This window comes from Molossus molossus, unplaced genomic scaffold (assembly GCF_014108415.1).
Source record: "Molossus molossus isolate mMolMol1 unplaced genomic scaffold, mMolMol1.p scaffold_m16_p_4, whole genome shotgun sequence".
In the NCBI taxonomy this organism is placed as follows: Eukaryota; Metazoa; Chordata; class Mammalia; order Chiroptera; family Molossidae; genus Molossus; species Molossus molossus.
In genome coordinates this window covers 51,251,472-51,272,540 of record NW_023425377.1, presented here as the reverse complement: position 1 = coordinate 51,272,540, position 21,069 = coordinate 51,251,472, and positions in this window count along the sequence as shown.

Sequence of the window (21,069 nt, the reverse complement as noted above, 5' to 3'; positions counted from 1 at the left end):
TCAATAAAGGGGGGTGGAGGGATAGGCGACAGCATTTGAGCCTGTCCTATTAAGTGACCTAAGAACACGGGTTTCTGATTAGAGGGAAAAACCCTAATCCCCTTGGGTAGTGCATTTTAAAAAATCAGATTTTTTTATCTTTTGATAACATGGCCTCGCTTCTGGGGACTTTTTTTCCTATAGTTTTCTGGGATTGTCTGCAATAAGAGTAAATGTATAATCATCATAGAAAAATTAGATCATTTCCTCAACATAGATTTCTAGAAGTAAAATTATTTGATGAAAGAACCCAAACCCGTATGTCTATGGCATCATATCTTGCCCTGGCTGGGTCGCTTTGTTGATTAAAGCATCCTCCAGATAGGCCAAGGTTGCAGGCTGGCTCCCGGATTTAGTCAAGGGTATATACAAGAATCAACCAATGAATGCATAAATAAGTGGAACACAAATTGACGTTTCTTTCTCTCTAAAAAAGAAAAAATTTGTTTGTCTTTATTTTCTAACTTCCTAAAATGCATGTTCTATACTTGCATAATAAAGAAAAGGCGTGGGGACTTCCGGTCAAGATGGCGGCATAGATAAACGCTGTATGGTGTCCTCCCACAACCACATCAAAGTTACAACTAAACTACAGAACAACCATCATTCAAAACCGCCTGAAATCAAGCTGAATGGAAGTCTTACAACTACAGTATTAAAGAAGCAGCCACATTGAGACTGCTAGGAGGGGCGGAGGCGCGATGGGCTGGTCCCACACACATGTGTGGCAGATAAAAATCAGGAGGGTACCATGGCTGGGAAGGTCCTCCCTAAGGACTGAGGGGTCCTCCTCCCACACCAGGCACCCTGCTCAGGGTTCCAGAGCCAGGAAAAGAAGTCTCCATCACTTCTGCCTGGAAAAACCAGCGGGAACTGAGGCTCAGGGAGGATGAGGTGGCTAGAGTCACAGGCAGCTCCTCTTAAAGAGCCCACGCCCGGACTTACCGGACTCACTCCCTCTAAACTTGGAGGGAAGGCAGCTCAAGGGGCACTGGAAACATACAGGGAAGAACTGAGCTGTTTAGCATTGGAGTGAGGACTGGAGAGGGAGCTTTCTCCAGGACAAACATGCTATCAGAGGCTTTTGTTCCTTTGGTGAGCCCTTCCCTCACGAGGCCAGCAGACAGCCGCCATATCTGGGACTCCAGCAACCTGGCTCACAGTGGTTGCTCCCCCCTGGTGATTCCCTGAGGCCCCGCTCCACCCAACTTTCAGGCCCACCCAAGCTGTTGCCAGTTGCTTAACCATAAGATTGGCCTCTCTTGGATCCTGCTTCAGGTTTTCCTAAATTCTTTCAAACAAGCAGCATCTGGTCTCAGCGAGCCCCATACCTCTCCTTAAGCAATACATGGAAACAAACACAGGGAGGCAGCCAAAATGAGACAAAGAAACAGGTCCCAAATGAAAGAACAGAACAAAACTTCAGGAAAAGAACTAAGCGAAATGGAGATAAGCAACCTAACATGCTGAGTTCAAAACACTGCTTATAAGGATGCTCAATGAACTTAGTGAGAACCTCAGTGAACTTAGTGAGGGCCTCAAGAGCATAAAAAAAGACCAGTCAGAAATGAAGGAGGCACTAACTGAAATGAAGAATAATTGACACAGATTCAATAGTAGAGTAGGTAAAGCCAAGAAGCAAACCATCGATTTGGAGTATAAGGAAGCAAAAAAACACCCAATCAGAACAGCAAAAAGAAAAAACAATAAAAAAAAAATGAGGATAATGTAAGGAGCCTCTGGGACAACTTCAAGCATGCCAACATTTGCATCTTGGGGGTGCCAGAAGGAGAAGAGAGAGAACAAGAAATCGAAAACCTATCTGAAACAATAATGGCAGAAAACTTCCCTAATGTGGTGAAGGAAACAGACATACAAGTCCAGGAAGCACAGAGAGTCCCAAACAAGATGAACCCCAAGAGGCCCACACCAAGACACATCATCATCAAAATGCAAAAGGTTCAAGACAAAGAGAGAATCTTAAAAGCAGCAAGAGAAAAGCAGTTACCTACAAGGGAGTTCCCATAAGGCTGTCAGCTGATTTCTCAAAAAAAACTTTGCAGGTCAGAAGGGAGTGTCAAGAAATATTCAGTGATGAAAAGCAAGAACCTTCAACCAAGATTACTATATCCTGCAAAGCTGTCATTTAGAATCGATGGCTAGCCTGGCCGGTGTGGCTAAGTGGTTGAGCATCAACCCATGCACCAAGAGGTCGCCAATTCGATTCCCAGTCAGGGTACATGCCCAGGTAGTGGGCCTGATCCCCAGAGGGGGCATGCAGGAGGCAGCCAGTCGATGTTCTCTCTCATTGATGTTTCTATCTCTCTCTCCCTTTCCCTTCCTCTCTCTCTAAAATCAATAAAGAAAAAAAAATTTTTTAAATGGAATCGATGGCCATATAGTTTCCCAGAGAAAAAAAAGTTAAAGGAGTTCATCACCACCAAACTGTTATTATATGAAATGTTGAAGGGTCTTTTTGAATAAAAAGATAAAATAATATATGATCAAACAAAATGGCAGTGAATACATATCTATCGACATTTGAATCTACAAACAAAATGAACAGGCAGAACAGAAACATTCTCATAGATACAGAGAACATTTTGTTGGTTGCCAGATGGGAGGGGGGGTTGGGGGAATGGGTGAAAAAGTTGAAGGGATTAAGAAGTACAAATTGGTTGCTAGACTGACAAACCTCAAAGGGAAGGGGGTTGGGGGGTAGGAAGAAATAAACCAAAGAACTTATATGAATAACCAATGGATATAGACAACAGTGTGGGAAAAGGCAGGAGGCAGGCAGAAGTAGGGAGGAGGGGGTCAGTGAGGGAAAAATGAGGAACATCTGGGAACATCTGTAATACATTCAACAATAAAGATAAAAAATAAAAATAAAGTGACGTTATTAAAAAACAAAACAAAAAACCATCATCTGATTCCAGGAACGGTAGCGACACTGGCTCGGAGTCTCCAAGAGCAAAGGAACTCCCTCCCTATCCTGGAACCTCAGATGCTGATATACTGTGATGACTGTGAGCAAGCCTGAGACACTTGCCCTATCCTCCTGAAGAATGAGGCAGGGTACTGAATTTGGAGGGGATAAAGCTACCTCTGTAGAAGGCAATCTCCTTTCCACCACATACCAGTGGAAGCCACTGAGGATGGGCACATGGCAGGATATTACTGGGCCCATATCTCTTTCTCTGCTTTGAATCTATTTAATTGGAAAAACTCCAATCCCTCCTACTGGGATGACCCTTCAAAAATCACAGATTTGCGCCCAGCCAATGTGGCTCAGTGGTTGAGTCTTGACCCATGCACCAAGAGGTCGCTGGTTCTATTCCTGGTCAGGGCACATGCTTAGATTGTGGGCCTGATCCCCAGTGGGGGGCATGCAGGAGGCGGCCAAATGATGTTCTCTCCCATCGATGTTTCTATCTCTTTCCCTCCGTTCCTCTCTCTAAAAAAAAAATCAATAAAGAAAAAAAAATCACAAATTTAGTTGTTTCCATTTTTGCCACCTATAACCCAGCTGGGCTGATTGATATACAAGCTCTATTCAACATCCTTTTAACTAGGGATGAGAAAAGACTAGTGCTTGGTAAGGCCTGGGAGAAAGCACATTGGCTTTACAAAGAAGACCTAAATTACACTCAGGATCCTGTTCAGGCTATTCTACTAGTCAAGCCCAGCTGGGACCCTAATGATGGGGGTCTGCCTCAACTTGAGCACTATCAGAAGTGAGTAGTAGAAGGGCTCAGGAAAGGATTTCCCAAATAAAAGAGTCTGCTGTACTGGTAGTCTGTACTCGTTAAATCTGCTTAACGAGCAGTATGGGGCTAGCTGAGACCAGATGCTGCTTGTTTGAAAGAATTTAAGGGAAAGTACAGACAGTACAGCAGGAAGCAGATAAAGATCCCTCTGCTTTTTTTAAAAATCCTCACCTGAGGACATTTTTCCATTTTTGTTCAGATAGAGCAGGAGGGAGAGAGAAAGAGAGAAACATTGAAGTGAAAGGGACACATCGAGTGGCTGCCACCCACACGACCCAACCAGGGCCGGGGACAAACTGCAACTGAGGTACATGCCCTTAGCGGGAACCAAACCTCAGGCCTCTCTGGACCACAGGCCGACGCTCTAACCACTGAGCCAAACTGGCCAGGGCCTCTCTGCTTTTTAAGAACAAATTTTTCAAGCCTACCTAAAATATGCTGATATAGATCCCCAGGCTGCAAAAAATATTTGCATGGAGAATTGGACTTTTATTAACCAAAGTTTTCCAGATATTAGAAAAAAATTACAGGTGGCTGACGGGGCATTTGGAATGGAACCCTCACAACTGGTTGATATCACCTTCAAAGTTTATAATAAAAGAGAACATAAAAAGGTCCAGATGGCAACTATCTTCTTGTGGCAAACCCATAACCAAAAGCAGGGAAGAGGCAGGAAAGGGGAAAGGAAAGAGAACCCTTCTAGACTTTGTTTTATTTATTTGTTTATTTATTTTTTACCCTCACCTGAGGACATTTTTCCATTTTCTCATTCAGACAGAGCGGGAGGGAGAGAGAGGAAGAGAGAGAAACATCGACGTGAAAGGGACACATCGAGTGGTTGCCACCCGCACAACCCAACCAGGGCCGGGGACAAACTGCAACCGAAGCACACGCCCTTAATGGGAACCGAACCCGGGTCTCTCTGGACCACAGGGTGACACTTTAACCGCTGAGCAAAACTGGCCAGGGCTAGACTTTGATCAATGTGCATACTGCAAAGGTAAGGGCCAATGGAAAAATTAATACTGGATGAGAGGAAAATCTAGGTCTAAAAGGAAAAGGACAAGAGACGCCTGTGGTGATGTTGAACAAAGGAACCAGCTCAGATGAGATCTGATGGGGCACAGAGGCTCAGCTGCTTTGATCTCCATCCTCACCCAGGAGCCTCAGGTAAAACTAACAGTGGGGGCGATGGGGAGTAGATTTTCTGATTGATACTGGAACTACTTATACTGTTCTCAACACCCCCTTAACCAAACCCTCATCCCAAACCATGGCAGTGACCAGAATCTCTGGAGCCCCAGAGTGACAAGCCTTTCTGAACCCATTAGAATACACTGTTGGAAATACAAATTTAATCCACAAATTTTTATATATCCCCAAGTGCCCCATTCCTCTTCTAAAATGAGATTTACTTTCTAAACTGCATGCTCAGATCACCTTTCTCCCAGACGAGCAATAGCTTCACCTAGAGTTTCTGTGGAAACATGCTTTGCAGTTTCTTATAAAAGATCAAGGTAAGCCCAAACCAGCACCATTCCCAGCTGAAATAAAGGCCCAGGTGCGGTTGTTCGTATGCACTCAATAAGAATTGAGGAGAGCAAAACAATCTCTGCTGGTCAAGACTGAATTGAAACCAGGGGCAAAGAATCCCCATAAGAAACAGTACCCCTTAAAGAAGTTGGCACTCAGCCACTAATTCAGAAATTTATTTATTTATTTTTTGTTGACTTTTTAGAGAGGAAGGGAAAGATAAATAGATAAATCGATCAGCTGCCTCCTGCATGCTGATGTGCCCTGACTGGGAATCAGACCGGGACCTCTCAGTCCATGGGAGGATGCTCAACCCATTGAGCCACACCAGTTAGGCTAATTCAGAAAGTTCTTAAATTTGGTTTAATTTGGCCATGCCACTCCATATACAACACTCCTGAATTACTGGTGAAGAAACCTCAAACAGAGGAGTACTGGTTTGTTCATGACCTGTGGGCTATAAATCACCCAGGACATACATCTCATTGTATCCAACCCATACACTTTATTTTATTTTTTTATTTTATTTTTTAGAGTAAAATGGCTTTATTGCATGCACCTGGCAGGCGGGCTGAGCCAAAAAGAGTTCAACCTCTAATTAGCAACCCATACACTTTAATTAATGAAATACCTGGGGACAGTGAATGGTACTCAGTTCTTGGTCTCAAAGATGCTTTCTTCTGTGTGCTGGTTGACTGGACTCCCAATCACTTTTTTTTATCCTTACCCGAGGACATTTTTCCATTTTTTGTTCAGATAGAGTGGGAGGAAGAGAGAGAGAAAGAAACATCGATGTGAAAGGGACACATCGAGTGGCTGCCACCCACATGACCAACCAGGGCCAGGGACAAACTGCAACCGAGGTATGTGCCCTTAGCGGGAACTGAACCCGGTCTCTCTGGACCACAGGCCGACGCTCTAACCACTGAGCCAAACCGGCCAGGGCTCCCAACCACTTTTTGCCTTTGAATGACAAACCCAGAGACTCTGGTCAAGACTTAGTACTGCTGGACATTCCTTCCCCAGAGGTTAAAGAATTTTCCTACTATCTTTGGGGAAACACTAAGCAAAGACTTGGAAGAGCTTCAGCTCCAGAGGTGTATCCTGCTACAATATATGGATTTTCTCCTAATCACAGGACCCACATATGACAACTCTTTTGGAATTACTACTGAAACCCTCAATCATCTAGCAGATTGTGGCTATAAGGTCTTGGCCTTAAAAGCCCAGATTTGCAAGTGAGCTGTTAAGTTTCTAGGATTCCTTCTAGAGCCTGGGAAAATAAGTCTAATAGGGGATCACAAGGGGACAATCATTCAGATATAATCTCCAAAAACAACAAGGCAATTAAGAAGATTTCTGGGAATAGCTAGATATTGTTGCACCTGGATCCCTAACTTTGGACTTATAGCAAAACCCCTGTATGAGGCCCTGAAGGGACCAGAGGACAGTCTCTAACAGGATGGAGAGTGTGAATGGGCCTTTGAGACTTTGAAAGCCCCGAATGGACATGGCACCAGCCCTGAGATTCCTGAATCTGTTAAAGCCATTCCAGTTATATGTATATGAGAGAAAAGGAATTGGACTTGGGTTCTCACTCAAACTCTGGGGGGCCATCCATAGCCAATTGTTTACCTGTCTGTGAAGTCAGACCACACTATTCAAGGTTGGCCAACATGCCTATGGTCATAATAGTCACCTATGAGCTCCTACAGGAGGCAGATAAATTCTCCCTTGGTCAGTTGATAACTACTTTTGCTCCTCATCAAGTTTTTAGTCTGTTGGAGCAATGAAGAAACCCCTGGCTGACCGCAGGTCAGTAGGAAGATAGCAAGCAGTACTCCTAGACAATCCCTACTACGCTACTTCCTGAACCTGGCAGTACTCCTTTAGCTCATGATTATGTCAAGATCATAGATGAGGTATATTCCAGTCAGTCAGATCTCCAGGACTACCCACTAGAAGAACCAGATTGGATCCTATTTGTGGACAGGAGTATCTACATAGAACAGGGGAAGAGAAAAGCAGGATATGCAGTAGTCACGCTATATGAGACTGTTGAGGCTAAGGCTTTGGCTCCAGGGACTTCGGCACAGAAAGCTGCGTTGATTGCTCTCCCAGAGCTCTGGATTTATCAAAAGCAAAATGTGTAAATATTTACACGGACTCTAAATATGCCTTTTAAAGCCCTGGCTGGTTTGGCTCAGCGGTTAGAGTGTTGGCCTGCGGTCCAGAGAGACCCAGGTTCAGTTCCCGCTAAGGGCACGTAACTCAGTTCCAGTTTGTCCCCAGCCCCAGTTGGGTTGTGCAGGTAGCAACCACTTGATGTATCCCTTTCACGTCGATCTCTCTCTCTCTCTCTCTCTCTCTCTCTCTCTCTCTCTCTCTTCCCCCCTCCCTCCCTCCCTATCTGAACCAAAAATAGAAAAATGTCCTCGAGTGAGGGTAAAATAAAAATAAATATGCCTTTTTAATCTTACATGCGCATGGTGCCATATGGAAAGAGAGAGGGCTGTTAACTGCTAACAAAAAAGACATTAAACATATGACAGAGATCCTGGACTTACTACAGACTATTCCTGGCCCCACTCAAGTGACTGTAACCCACAGCTCAGGGCCTCAGAAGGAGAAAATAGAGGTAGCTCAAGGAAATGAGCTTGCTGAAAAGGTAGTAAAGGAGGTATCAAAAGGGGAATACCTGCTACCACTATGGCCTATATTAGATTTGTCACCATTTCACCCAGAGCATATACCCTCAGATCAGGAGAGATCTGAAAAATGGAGGTTCAAAGAAGTTAAGAATGACTGGGAAATAAATAAACAATGAAGTATTCTTCTGCCTGACCTGTTAATAGGTCCTGTCTTAAAGCATATCCAAGAGGAAACTCACTTTGGGAGAGGTACTCTGTCTGCCTACATTAAGCCTTGGGTCACAGGCCCAGGAATTTCTCGGGTGATCTGTCAAATTATAGCTAAATGCTTTTCATGCCAAAAGAATAATCTAGAATGGATACCAATCAGAGGAAAGAAATGAGACAGTGCCAAGGACAATCCCCCTTCAAGGACTAGAAAATAGAATTTATCCAGATGCCAAAATCTGGAGGGCTGGAGATAATTGTTTTTGTTGACATGTTTTCAGGGTGTATGGAAGCATAAGCCACCTGAACAGAAAAGGTCTCTGCACCAGTCAAGGCTCTTTTGAAGGACATAATTCTTCTATTTGGACTCCCTAATAGCTTACAGAGTGATAATGGACCTGCTTTTGTTTCTGAAGTGACTCAGAAAGCCAGTAAATTCCTCAGTATAGCCTGGAAGTTATATACAGCCTGGAGATGACAAGCCTCAGGGAAAGTTGAGAAAATAAACCCTAAAGAAGAACGTAGCCAAACTGTATCAAGAGACTCATCTTCACTGGGATCAGGTGTTGCCAATTGCCCTGCTCAGGATTAGAGTAGCTCCCCAAAGTGGGATTGGTTTAAGTCCCCACCAAATAATATATATGGGTGACCCTTTCAGGCTACTATAGGAATAGGATATGTATATATAGATCATGAAGTTAAGATGAAAAATTACGTGCAGTATCTTAATCAGACACCAACTGTAATTAACGATTTGGCATGTGCTAGAGATCTTTCTGTCACAGGTCCACTGCATCCCTTCAAAACAGAAGACAAAGTCTTAATCAAGACATAGAAAAACAGATCACTAAACAACCAACAAGAGGAAAAGTGTACTGGTCTATGGGATGTACTCCTTACCACCCCAGCTTCTTTGAAATTATCAGGGATACAGCTCTGGATACATCACGCAAGAGTCAAAAGGCAATAAAAGAAGAATAGATGGCCAAGCCCAAGGAAGACCTCAAAGTCGTCCTCCAAAGGCAATGATCATCATAATTTTAATCTTGTACTTTATCACCCCAGCAGCAGAAGAACTTATCCCTTTTAAAAGGGATGAAAATATCTGGATGTTCCTTAATGTCTCCGACTTTTGCCTTTCAGGTAGAATTTATATAGGATAGACTTTCACATCCTGCCTAATTGGAGTTGGAATGCCTATTACTACTATACAAAACTACACACATTTTGCTTATATCAGGAAATAGGTCACTTATAGGGACCTTTATGCCTTGGGACCCAGTGTCTGATGGAATGATAGAAACATATTTTCTCTAAAGGTTGCTGCAGTAGCCCCCAGCAGGGAATGTCTGAATTTCACTGGGTGTACTAGTTATTGCTTCTTTTTTTATTTTTTATCCTCACCTGAGGACATTTTTCCATTTTTTGTTCAGATAGAATGGGAGAGAGAAAGAGGAAGAGAAAGAGAGAAACATTGACGTGAAAGGGACACATCGAGTGGCTCCTACCTACACAACCCAACCAGGGCCGGGGACAAACTGCAACTGAGGTACACACCCTTAGCGGAAACCGAACCCAGGTCTCTCTGAACCGCAGGCCGATGCTCTAACCGCTGAGCAAAACTGGCCAGGGCTAGTTATTGCTTCTTATTATTCAATGTCTACAATATGAATTGTTCTGATTACTCATTTATCTCTTATGGAAATGCATATACCAAGTTGCAAGCCAGTTGGTTTCTTATATGTGGTTTAATTATTTATTCATATATCCCTGCTAGCAGTTCCCTACGGCAGCTGACTGTTTTCATGCCTCAGAAACATCATACTGTCTGGACCTGAAGGGACGTTTTCACAGTCCTGGCTCCAGACTGTAATCACAACCTTCCTTTGTGGAGTCCTGCTTGAATATATTCCTTTGACTATTTTTGCTATGCCGGTAGTGGTAGGTTCTCTTAAATATAGAAATAGACTGACTAGTTTGCATTATGGTAAAGGCTCTTCATGCCATCTCCAGAGAAACATCGACGTGAAAGGGACACATCGAGTGGCTGCCACCCACTCAACCCAACCAGGGCTGGGGACACACTGCAGCCGAGGTACATGCCCTTAGTGGGAACTGAACCTGGGTCTCTCTGGACCGCAGGCCGACGCTCTAACCGCTGAGCCAAACCAGCCAGGGCAGAGCTGTACATTTCTTATGTTGACAAATGAATGGGAAGAAATAGCAAAGGAGGCTGATCAGGAATAGCCAAAAAAAATGGGCAAAGCCTGGGAAGTGTTAGGGTGACATTGAGAAAAAAAGGACAGGGTTTCAGGTGAAAGAGTTTAATAAACAGCATCAAAATCTGGTGAGAGGACTCAGATCAAGAAGAACAGAAGGCCTGGGATTTGGCAACTGGTGCCTTTAGGAAGAGCAGAAAGGGTGGAAGTCAGACTATTGTTGATAAGGGGCCACATACTAAATCTGACTATCTCAGGGGAGGCCTGTGTGGCAACCTTACAAACTCAGAGACCTAAAATAACCACAAAGGATGGTTTGAAATTAAATTTTTTTACCTAAAAGGAGTTTATTTTGATGTAGACCATTTGTTAATATTTCCTTTGTTACTCTTGCCCTAGTCAATGTATTGGTGAAAATTCTGCTGTGTATGACATCTGAGATTTTGCTGCCTACATCAAAATAAAAAGCTTCTGCACAGCTCTGCCAATTTGGCTCAGTGGTTAGAGTGTCGGCCCATGGACCAGAGAGTCTCGGGTTCAGTTCCTGCTAAGGGCATACACCTCAGTTGTATTTCATCCCCTGCCCTGGTTGGGGTCATACGGGTGGCAACCAGTTCATATGTCTCTCTCTCTCTCTTCCTCCCTTTCTCCCTTCCACTCTATCTGAAGATAAATGCAAAAGTGTCCTCTGGTAAGGATAAAAAAAAAAAAAAAAAAGCTTCTACACAGCACAAAAAAAACAGCATCAAAATGATTATTAATCACTTGAGAAACAATGATGTGAGAGAAAGACATCGACTGGTTGCCTCCCGTGCAACCCCGACCAGGGCTGGGAAAAAGCCGCAACGGAGGGGTATGCCCTTGGCTGGAGTCGAACTCGGGTCTCATTGGTTTGCAGGCCGATGCTCTAACTGCTGAGCCAAACCAGCCAAGGCTCTTAAGACCTTTTTTTTTCCCCATTTTACTTTTTTTTTTTTTAACTTAGCTTTATTGTTGAATGTATTACAAATGTTCCTCCTTTTTCCCCTATTGACCGCCCCCCCCCTCCCCACTCCCACCCCCCTACTACCTTTCCCCACACTGTTCTCTGTGTCCATTGGCTATACATATATGCATATAAGTTCTTTGGTTTATTTCTGCCCACCCTCCAACCCCCCTTACCTTTGAGGTTTGACAGTTTAGCAACCAATTTGTACTTCTTAATCCCTTCACCTTTTTCACCCATTCCCCCAACCCCCCTCCCATCTGGCAAACAACAAAAAGGTTCTCTGTATCTATGAGAATGTTTCTGTTCTGCTTGTTCATTCTCTTTGTATATTCAATTGTTGATAGACATGTATTCAATGCCATTTTGTTTGTTCATATTTTTTATCTTTTTCTTCAAAAGGACCCTTCAGTATTTCATATAATAATGGTTTGGTGGTGATGAACTCCTTTAGCTTTTCCTTGCCTGGGAAACTCTTTATATGGCCATTGACTCTAAATGACAGCTTTGCAGGATAAAGTAATCTTGGTTGAAGGTTCTTGCTTTTCATCACTCTGAATATTTCTTGCCACCCCCTTCTGGCCTGCAAAGTTTCTTTTGAGAAATCAGCTGACAATCTTATGGGAATGCCCTTGTAGGTAACTAACTGCTTTTCTCTTGCTGCTTTTAAGATTCTCTCTTTGTCTTGAACCTTTTGCATTTTAATGATGATGTGTCTTGGTGTGGGCCTCTTGGGGTTCATCTTGTTTGGGACTCTCTGTGCTTCCTGGACTTGTATGTCTGTTTCCTTCACCAAGTTAGGGAAGTTTTCTGCCATTATTGTTTCAGATAGGTTTTTGATTTCTTGTTCTCTCATTCTCCTTCTGGCACTCCCAAGATGCGAATGTTGGCATGCTTGAAGTTGTCCCAGAGGTTCCTTACATTATCCTCACTTTTTTGGATTTTTTTTTTTTGCTATTCTGATTGGGTGTTTTTTGCTTCCTTATACTCCAAATCAATGGTTTGCTTCTTGGCTTTACCTACTCTACTATTGAATCTGTGTAAATTATTCTTCATTTCAGTTAGTGCCTCCTTCATTTCTGACTGTACATCCTTCATTCCTGACTGGTATTTTTTTATGCTCTTGAGGCCCTCACTAAGTTCACTGAGGTTCTCACTAAGTTCATTGAGCATCCTTTATTTATTTATTTTTTATATATTCCTTTTTTTAATTTTATTTTTGTTACAGATGTTTCTCCTTTTTTACTCCACTAACACGATCCTCCCCAACCCCTCCGCCCCGTCCACAGCTTTATTGTCCATGTCCATTGGTTATGCATACATGCATATAAGTTCTGTGGTTTATCTCTTCCCACCCCACAACACCCCCTCTTCTGAGGGTTGTCAGCCTGTACCTTACTTCCATGCTTCTCGGTCTACCCTATTCCTCAAATATATGTTCATTATATTCCTTATATAAGTGAGATCATGTGGTATTTGTCTTTTTCTGCTTGGCTTGTTTCACTTAGGATAATACTTTCCAGGTCCCTCCATGTCATCTCAAAGGATAAGAGATAGTTCCTTGTTAGAGCTGCATAGTACTCCACTGTGTATATGTACCACTGCTTTTTTTTTATCCATTCTTCTACTGATGGACACTTGGGCTGTTTCCAGATCTTAGCTATTGCAAACAGTGCTGCTATAAACATGGGGGTACATATATTCTTTCTGATTGGTGTTTCAGGCTTCTTAGGGTATATTCCCAGAAGCAGGATCACTGGGTCAAATAGATGTTCAATTTTAAATTTTTTGAGGTAACACCATATTGTTTTCTATAGTGGCTACACCAGTCTGCATTCCCACCAGCAGTGTACTAGAGTCCTCTTTTCTCCACACCCTCTCCAGCACTTGTTATTTGATGATTTATTCATGGCGGCCATTCTGGCTGGTGTGAGGTGATACCTCATTGTTGTTTTAATATGCATCTCTCTGATGATTAGTGATGTTTTTCATAAATCTCTGGCCTATTGGTATGTCCTTTTTGGAGAAGTGTCTATTTAGTTCCTCTGCCCATTTTTTAATTGGATTCTTTGTCTTCCTTTTGTTGAGTTGTATGAACACTCTATATGTTTTGGAGATTAACCCCTTATCTGATGTATCATTGGCAATGATGATCTCCCATACAGTGGGTTGCCTTTCCATTTTGATGGTTGTTTCTTTTGCTCTGCAGAAGCTTTTTAGTTTGATGTAGTCCCATCTGTTCATTTTCTCCTTTGTTTCTGTTGCCTTAGGTGATGTATCAGTGAAAATTCTGCTGCGTTTGATGTCCGAAATTTTGCTGACTGCATTTTCTTCTAGAATTTTTATGGATTCATGGGTCACATGTAAGTCTTTTATCCATTTTGAGTTTATTTTTGTGTATGGTGTAAGTTGATGGTGTAGTTTCATTTTTTTGCATGTAGCTGTCCAATTTTCCCAACACCATTTTTTAGAGAGGCTGTTTTTACTCCACTGTATGCTCTTGCCACCTTTGTCAAATATTAATTGAGGATAGTGTCTTGGGTCCATTTCTGGGTTCACTATTCTGTTCCACTGGTCTATATGCCTATTCTTGTGCCAGTACCAGGCTGTTTTGATTACAGTAACTTTTTAGTATAACCTAATATCTGGTATTGTGATCCCACCTACTTTGTCCTTTTTCAAAATTTCTGTGGCTATTCGGGGACTTTTTTGGTTCCATATGAACTTTTGAAGTATTTGTTCTAGTTCTGTGAAATATATCGTTGGTATTTTGATGGGGATTGCATTAAATCTATAGATTGCTTTGGGTAATATGGACATTTTAATTATGTTAATTCTTCCAATCCATGAACAAGGTATGTGCTTCCACTTTTTTATATCTTCCTCTATTTCTTTTTTCAATGTCCTGCAGTTTTCTGCAAATAAGTCCTTTACTTCTTTGGTTAAGTTTATTCCTAGGTATCTTAATTTTTTTGCACGATGGTAAATGGGATTGTTTTTTTTTTTCCAGTTTCTCTTTCTGTAAGCTCATGATTGGTGTATAAGAATGCCGTCAATTTCTTGACGTTAATTTTGTTTCCTGCTATGTTGCCAAATTCATTTATTAAGTCTAGTAAATTTTTGATGGAGTCCTTAGTGTTTTCTATGTATAATATCATGTCATCTGCAAATAACGACAGTTTCACTTCCTCCTTTCCAGTTTGGATCCATTTTATTTTTTCTTCCTGTCTGATTGCTGTGGCTAAGACTTCCAGTACAATGTTAAATAAGAGTGGTGAAAGAGGACATCCCTGTCTTGTTCCTGTTCTTAAGGGAAATGTTTTTAGTTTCTGCCCATTGAGTATGATGTTGGCTGTAGGTCTTTCATATATGGCCTTTATTATGTCGAGATATGATCCCTCTATTTCCACATTGCTGAGCGTTTTTATCAGAAATGGATGCTGGATTTTGTTGAATGCTTTTTCAGCATCTATTGATATGGATCATGTGGTATTTATTCTTTATTTTGTTTATGTGGTGTATCACATTTATTGATTTGCATATATTATACCAGCCTTGCATCCCTGGGATGAATCCCACTTGGTCATGGTGAATAATTTTTTTGATGTATTGCTGATTCCAATTTGCTAGTATTTTGTTCAGGATTTTGGCGTCTGTGTTCATCAGGGATATTGGCCTGTAGTTTTCTCTCTTTGTAGTGTCTTTTTCTGGTTTTGGAATTAGAATTATGCTGGCCTAATAAAACGAGTTTGGAAGTCTTCCTTCTTCTTGAATTTTTTGAAATAGTTTGAGGAGAACGGGTGTTAGTTCTTTTTTGAATGTTTGTTAAAACTCCCCCATGAAGCCATCCGAGCCTTGGCTTTTGTTTGCTGGGAGAGTCTTGATTACCTACCTCTTCAATTTCCTTAGTTGTTATTGGTCTGTTCAAGTTTTCTATCTCTTCCCAGCCCAGTTTAGGGAGACTGTGTGTTTCTAGAAATTTGTCCATTTCACTTCGATTGTCAAATTTGTTGCCATATAATTGTAGCTGTTAACAATCTTTTGTATTTCTGTGGTGTCAGTTGTTCCTTCTCCTCTTTCATTTCTGATTTTGTGTATTTGGGTTCTCTCTCTTTGTTTCTTGGTGAGTCTAGCTAAGGGTCCATCCATCTTGTTTATTTTTTTGAAAAACCAGGTCTTTGTTTCATTGATCCTTTGAATTTTTTGTTGTTGTTGTTTTTCTCTATGTCATTTATTTCTGCTGTGATCTTTACTATTTCCTTCCTTCTACTTGCTCTGGAGTTTTCTTTTCGTTTGCTTTCTAATTCTTTGAGTTGTGAGGTTAGACAGTCAATTAGAAATTTTTCTGGTTTCTTGAGGTAGGCCTGTAGTGCTATGAACTTCCCTCTCAGAACTGCTTTTGATGCATCCCACAGATTTTGTGTTGTTGTGTGTTCATTTTCATTGGTTTGCCGGAAGTTTTTAATTTCTTCCTTGATCTCCTCGGTAACCCATTCATTGTTTAATAACATGCTATTTAGCCTCCATGTGTTCAAATGTCTTTGCATTTTTTTGTTGCAATTGATTTCTAGTTTCATGCCATTGTGATCTGAGAAGATGCTTGATATGATTCCAGTCTTCTTGAACTTGTAGAGATTTAGTTTGTGTCCTATCATGTGGTCTATCTTTGAGAATGTCCCATGTGCACGTGTGTGTGTGTGTGTGTGTGTGTGTGTGTGTGTGTGTTCCAGGTCTTTCACTGTATTAGTACTTTTCCTTAATTATCTTATTCAAAACTGTTGGATTTTCCCCCACACAGTGCCAAGAGAAGTGGACACGTTCAGGGTAGACTTCACTACTAAAAAATATGGTTCTGTGCTGGACAGCTTGAGTGTGAACCCATGCATCAAGAGGTCCCTGGATTCCCAGTGGGGGTACATGCCCAGGTTGTTGGCCCAATCCCTAATGGGGGGCATGCAGGCGGTCAATCAATGTTTTCTCATTGATATTTCTATTTCTCTCTCTCCCTCTCTCTCTAAAATCAATAAAGAAAAAATATTTAAAAATAAATAATGTGCTTTTGTATTATCTGTACCAGCAGCTTCACTGGGGAAGGTCAAGAATTCTAGGATTAAGGTTCCCTAAGATTTTCTGGATGGCTCAAACTGAGAAGTTGGCAATCAGGATCCAGAGTTAATGCATCACTACCTGATCATCTAGATTTAACATAAGTATAGCTCAGAGTCTAAGACTCTAAAGATGTGAAAGCCAATGCTTGCCAACCTAAGGAAATCCTCAGTAGTCATTTTGGTGCCCTCAGCATATGTTAATTTCCCTCAGTACCACCCCAACACAATTTGGAATTGAAAACTGCTTTTAGATTCTAGAAGAAGCACCAGGAGGGCTCAGTACTCAGTACATTCTCCCATGCAAGCTGGTCCATGGGGCACTTATCCAGCCTGGGTAGCTCAACAGCAAAGCGACAAAGCCACGTGTCCCCACAGCCCAGGCTAAGTGTCTTTCCTCTCCTGTTGCTTTAGGCAGCCACTATCCTGGGGCTGGTTCCTCCAGCCCTAGCTTTCAAACACAGAAGCATCACCTCAAGCTCAATCTTGACTCCACCCCACCACAACAGTGAGAATCAATGTGACCCTCACCCCGGGAGAGGTAAAATAAGGGAAACAGCCTGTAGAACACACTTGCTTCAGAGCAGACCCTCCCTATCCCCCCTTCCCTAAGAACTCACGGGGCGGCCCCATACCCCCTACACTCTGCAGCCCCCGTCTCACTCCTGCCCCCGGGGGAAGGTTAGGCTGGTCAAGGTCCCAACTTTGTCCTTACCAGGTCTCCTGGTTGCTGAAATTCTTAGTCACCACCTTGCCTAGCTCCAGGCCTAGGCGGTCAGCAATTTTTTGGAACAAGTCTTGGTGGAAGCTGTTCGCTAAAGATTTTGATATTTGGCATCTTAGCCAATTACCCTCTGCACTCCTAGTTCAGTGATCACTGCTGCTGCCGGACCCTAACCAAAGCCAACCCAGAGACTCAGTACTAAAAGCTTCATTTTGCTACTCCACCATCTGCCATCTTACGTTCCCGCCGGGCATGCGGCTCTAAATTGCCCAGTGCATCGTCCCATGTGCACTTGAGAAGAATATGAATTCTGTAGTTTGGGGGTGTAATTCTCTGTAGATATCTATTAGATCCATTTGGTCTAGTGCTTCATTTAGAGTCTCTGTTTCCTTGCTAATTTTTTGTCTAGAGGATCTATCCAGTGGTGTCAACGGGGTGTTGAAGTCCCCTGCTATGATTGTATTGCTGTTGATTTCTCCTTTGAAGTCCTCCAGAATTTTTAATATATTTTGGTGCTTCTACATTGGGTGCATATATGTTTATCAAGGTTATATCTTCCTGTTGAATAGATCCTTTCAATATTATGTAGTGGCCTTCTTTGTCTCTAGTTATGGTCTTCATTTTGAAATCTATTTTATCAGATATGAGTATTGCTACCCCAGCTTTTTTTTGCTTTCCATTTGCTTGGAAAATTTTTTCCCATTGCTTCACTTTCAACTTATGTGAGTCTTTTGTTGTGAGGTGGGTCTCTTTTAAACAATATATAGATGAGTCATGCTTTCTTATCCAATCAGCTACTCTGTGTCTTTTTATTGGAGCATTCAGTCTATTTACATTTAAGGTGATTATTGATATGTACTTATTTATTGCCATTTTTGTTTAGTTTGGTTATATTTTTCTTCCTATTTCTTCTACTAATTACAGTAGTCCTTTTAACATTTCCTGCAGTGCTAGTTTGGTGCTAATGTATGCCCTTAGCCTTTTTTTGTCTGGAAAGCGCTTTATTTGACCTTCTATTTTGAATGACAGCCTTGCTGGGTAGAGTAGTCTTGGATTTAGATCCTTGTTTTTCATGACCTTGATTATTTCATGCCATTCCCTTCTGGCCTGTAGTGTTTCTTGTGAGAAGTCAGCTGAGAGCTTTATGGAGTTTTCTTTGTAGGTAACCTGTTGCTTATCTCTTGCTGCTTTTAGGATTCTCTCTTTGTCTTTAATTTTTGGCATTTTAATTACTATGTGTCTAGGTGCGGGCCTGTTTCGGTTCTTCTTACTTGGGATTCTCTGTGCTTCTTGAACTTGAATGCCTTCTTCCTTCACCAAATTAGGGAAGTTTTCTGTCACTATTTCTTTGAATATATTCTCTAACCCTTGCTCATTTTCTTCTTCTTCAGGGACTCCTTTGATGCGAATATTATTATGTTTCCAGTTGTCCCAAAGTTCTCTTAAGCTGTCTTCCTGTTTTTTAATCGTTTTTTCCTTTTGGTTTTCTGATTGGTCGATTTTTTTCTTCCCTGTCTTCTAATTCACTGATCCGGTCCTCAGCTTCCTCTACTCTGCTGTTAAGGCCTTCCAATGTGTTCTTTATTTCTGATATGTCATTCTTGATCTCTTCTTGGTGGTTTTTAATTTCCAATTGGTTAATTTTCAGCATCTCTATGTCCTTACTCATGCTGTTGAGCTTCCTCAAGATCATGGCTCTGAATTCTAGCTCTGTTAAGTTGCCTAATTGCTCCACATTGATCTCATCTTCGGTGGAGGTCTCTTGTTCTTTCATTTGGCTTTTGTTTCTGTGTTTCACCATTTTGGCTATCACAGTGGGCTTTGGAGCCTGCCAAGTTTTCCCTGTGGGCGTCAGCATTCTGCTGTTTGTGGCTCCCTCTCCTGGGTTTGGATGAGGGAGGGAGGACCCACATTAAACACCACTGTCAAGTCTTACTTTCCTGGTTAGAGTTGCTAGCCCAGGAATGGTACAGTTATCCTCTAGCTTTTTGCCTGGAGGCTAGCAGTCAAGGTTACTTAAAGAGTTTTGGGTTGTCAGTTGAGTAAAAAACTCCCTCAGGTGCTCAACATAAGGGGATTTCCCGAGGGTGGGGCAGACGCTGGTTGTTAGTGAGCCTCAATTTGCATTTCAATGGCCCATAGAGTGGGGTTGAATCTCCAAGGGACAGGCTGCTGCCTTTTCCCAGAGCCCTGGGAAAGAGCAAGATGGCCACCGTCCTGCGTGGCTGCAACTCAGCAAAAGCTCTGAGCGTCCTCCACATCCTGAGTGTCCCCACTCAGTTCCAGTCCAGTCTGCCCTCCCTCTGCCTGAGCCCAAGGTGAGTGGCTTTGGCTATTTTAGCCTCTGTCCCGGCTCTGTTCTGTGGAGCCTCTTGGGACCTTAACCCGAGGGCACTGCTCACAGCTAAGGCCGCTGCTATCTGTGGGCTCACAGCCCCCCTCTCGCACCTTCGCAATCCTCCCAGGATCAAGTCAGTGTCCCTGGTTATATGGTCCTCACCAGCTGCTTTTCTGTTGCTTTTTCCCGTTGATTTGTCTGTTTTAGTTGTAATTCCAGTTTGGTCCTGGGAGACAGTCTGTGTAGCTTCCATACACTCTGCCGCCATTTTGGAATCTCTCATTGAGCATCCTTATAAGCAGTGTTTTGAACTCAGCATGTTAGGTTGCTTATCTCCATTTTGCTTAGTTCTTTTCCTGGAGTTTTGTTCTGTTCTTTCATTTGGGACCTGTTTCTTTGTCTCATTTTGGCTGCCTCCCTGTGTTTGTTTTCATGTATTGCTTAAGGAGAGGTATGGGGCTCGCTGAGACCAGATGCTGCTTGTTTGAAAGAATTTAGGAAAACCTGAAGCAGGATCCAAGAGAGGCCAATCTTATGGTTAAGCAACTGGCAACAGCTTGGGTGGGCCTGAAAGTTGGGTGGAGCGGGGCCTCAGGGAATCACCAGGGGGGAACAACCAGTGTGAGCCAGGTTGCTGGAGTCCCAGATATGGCGGCTGTCTGCTGGCCTCGTGAGGGAAGGGCTCACCAAAGGAACAAAAGCCTCTGATAGCATGTTTGTCCTGGAGAAAGCTCCCTCTCCAGTCCTCACTCCAATGCCAAACAGCTCAGTTCTTCCCTGTATGTTTCCAGTGCCCCTTGAGCTGCCTTCCCTCCAAGTTTAGAGGGAGTGAGTCTGGTAAATCCGTTCACGGGTTCTTTAAGAGGAGCTGCCTGTGACTCCAGACTCCTCAGCCTCCCTGAGCCTCAGTTCCCGCTGGTTTTTTCAGCCAGAAGTGATGGGGACTTCTCTTCCTGGCCCTGGAACCCTGAGTGGGGTGCCTGGTGTGGGAGGAGGACCCCTCAGTCCTTAGGGAGGACCTTCCCAACCAGGGTACCTTCCTGATTTTTATCTGCCACACGTGTGTTTGTGTGTTTGTGTGTGTGTGTGTGTGTGTGTGTGTGGTAGTGGGACCAGCCGGTTGTACCTCCGCCCCTCCTACCAATCTCCATGTGCTGCCTCTTTAATTCTGTAGTTGTAGGACTTCCATTCAGCTTGATTTCAGAGGGCTTTGAATGATGGTTGTTTTGTAGTTTAGTTGTAACTTTGATGTGGTTGTGGGAGAATGCAATTCGGCATTTGCCTACACTGCCATCTTGACTGGAAGTCTCCAGGGCTCTTAAGTCTTTTTAATCAATGATATAAAATTACTACAAGACCTAAATTGTCTTTAAAGACCTATTATAAAATTTACAGTGAAATGATTTTTTTCTTTTTTTATTATCAATCATTTAAGAATCACCTCTTGATTGGATTATGCTCTTCCAGTACAAAAAGAAAAAAGAGAGGAGGAGGAGAA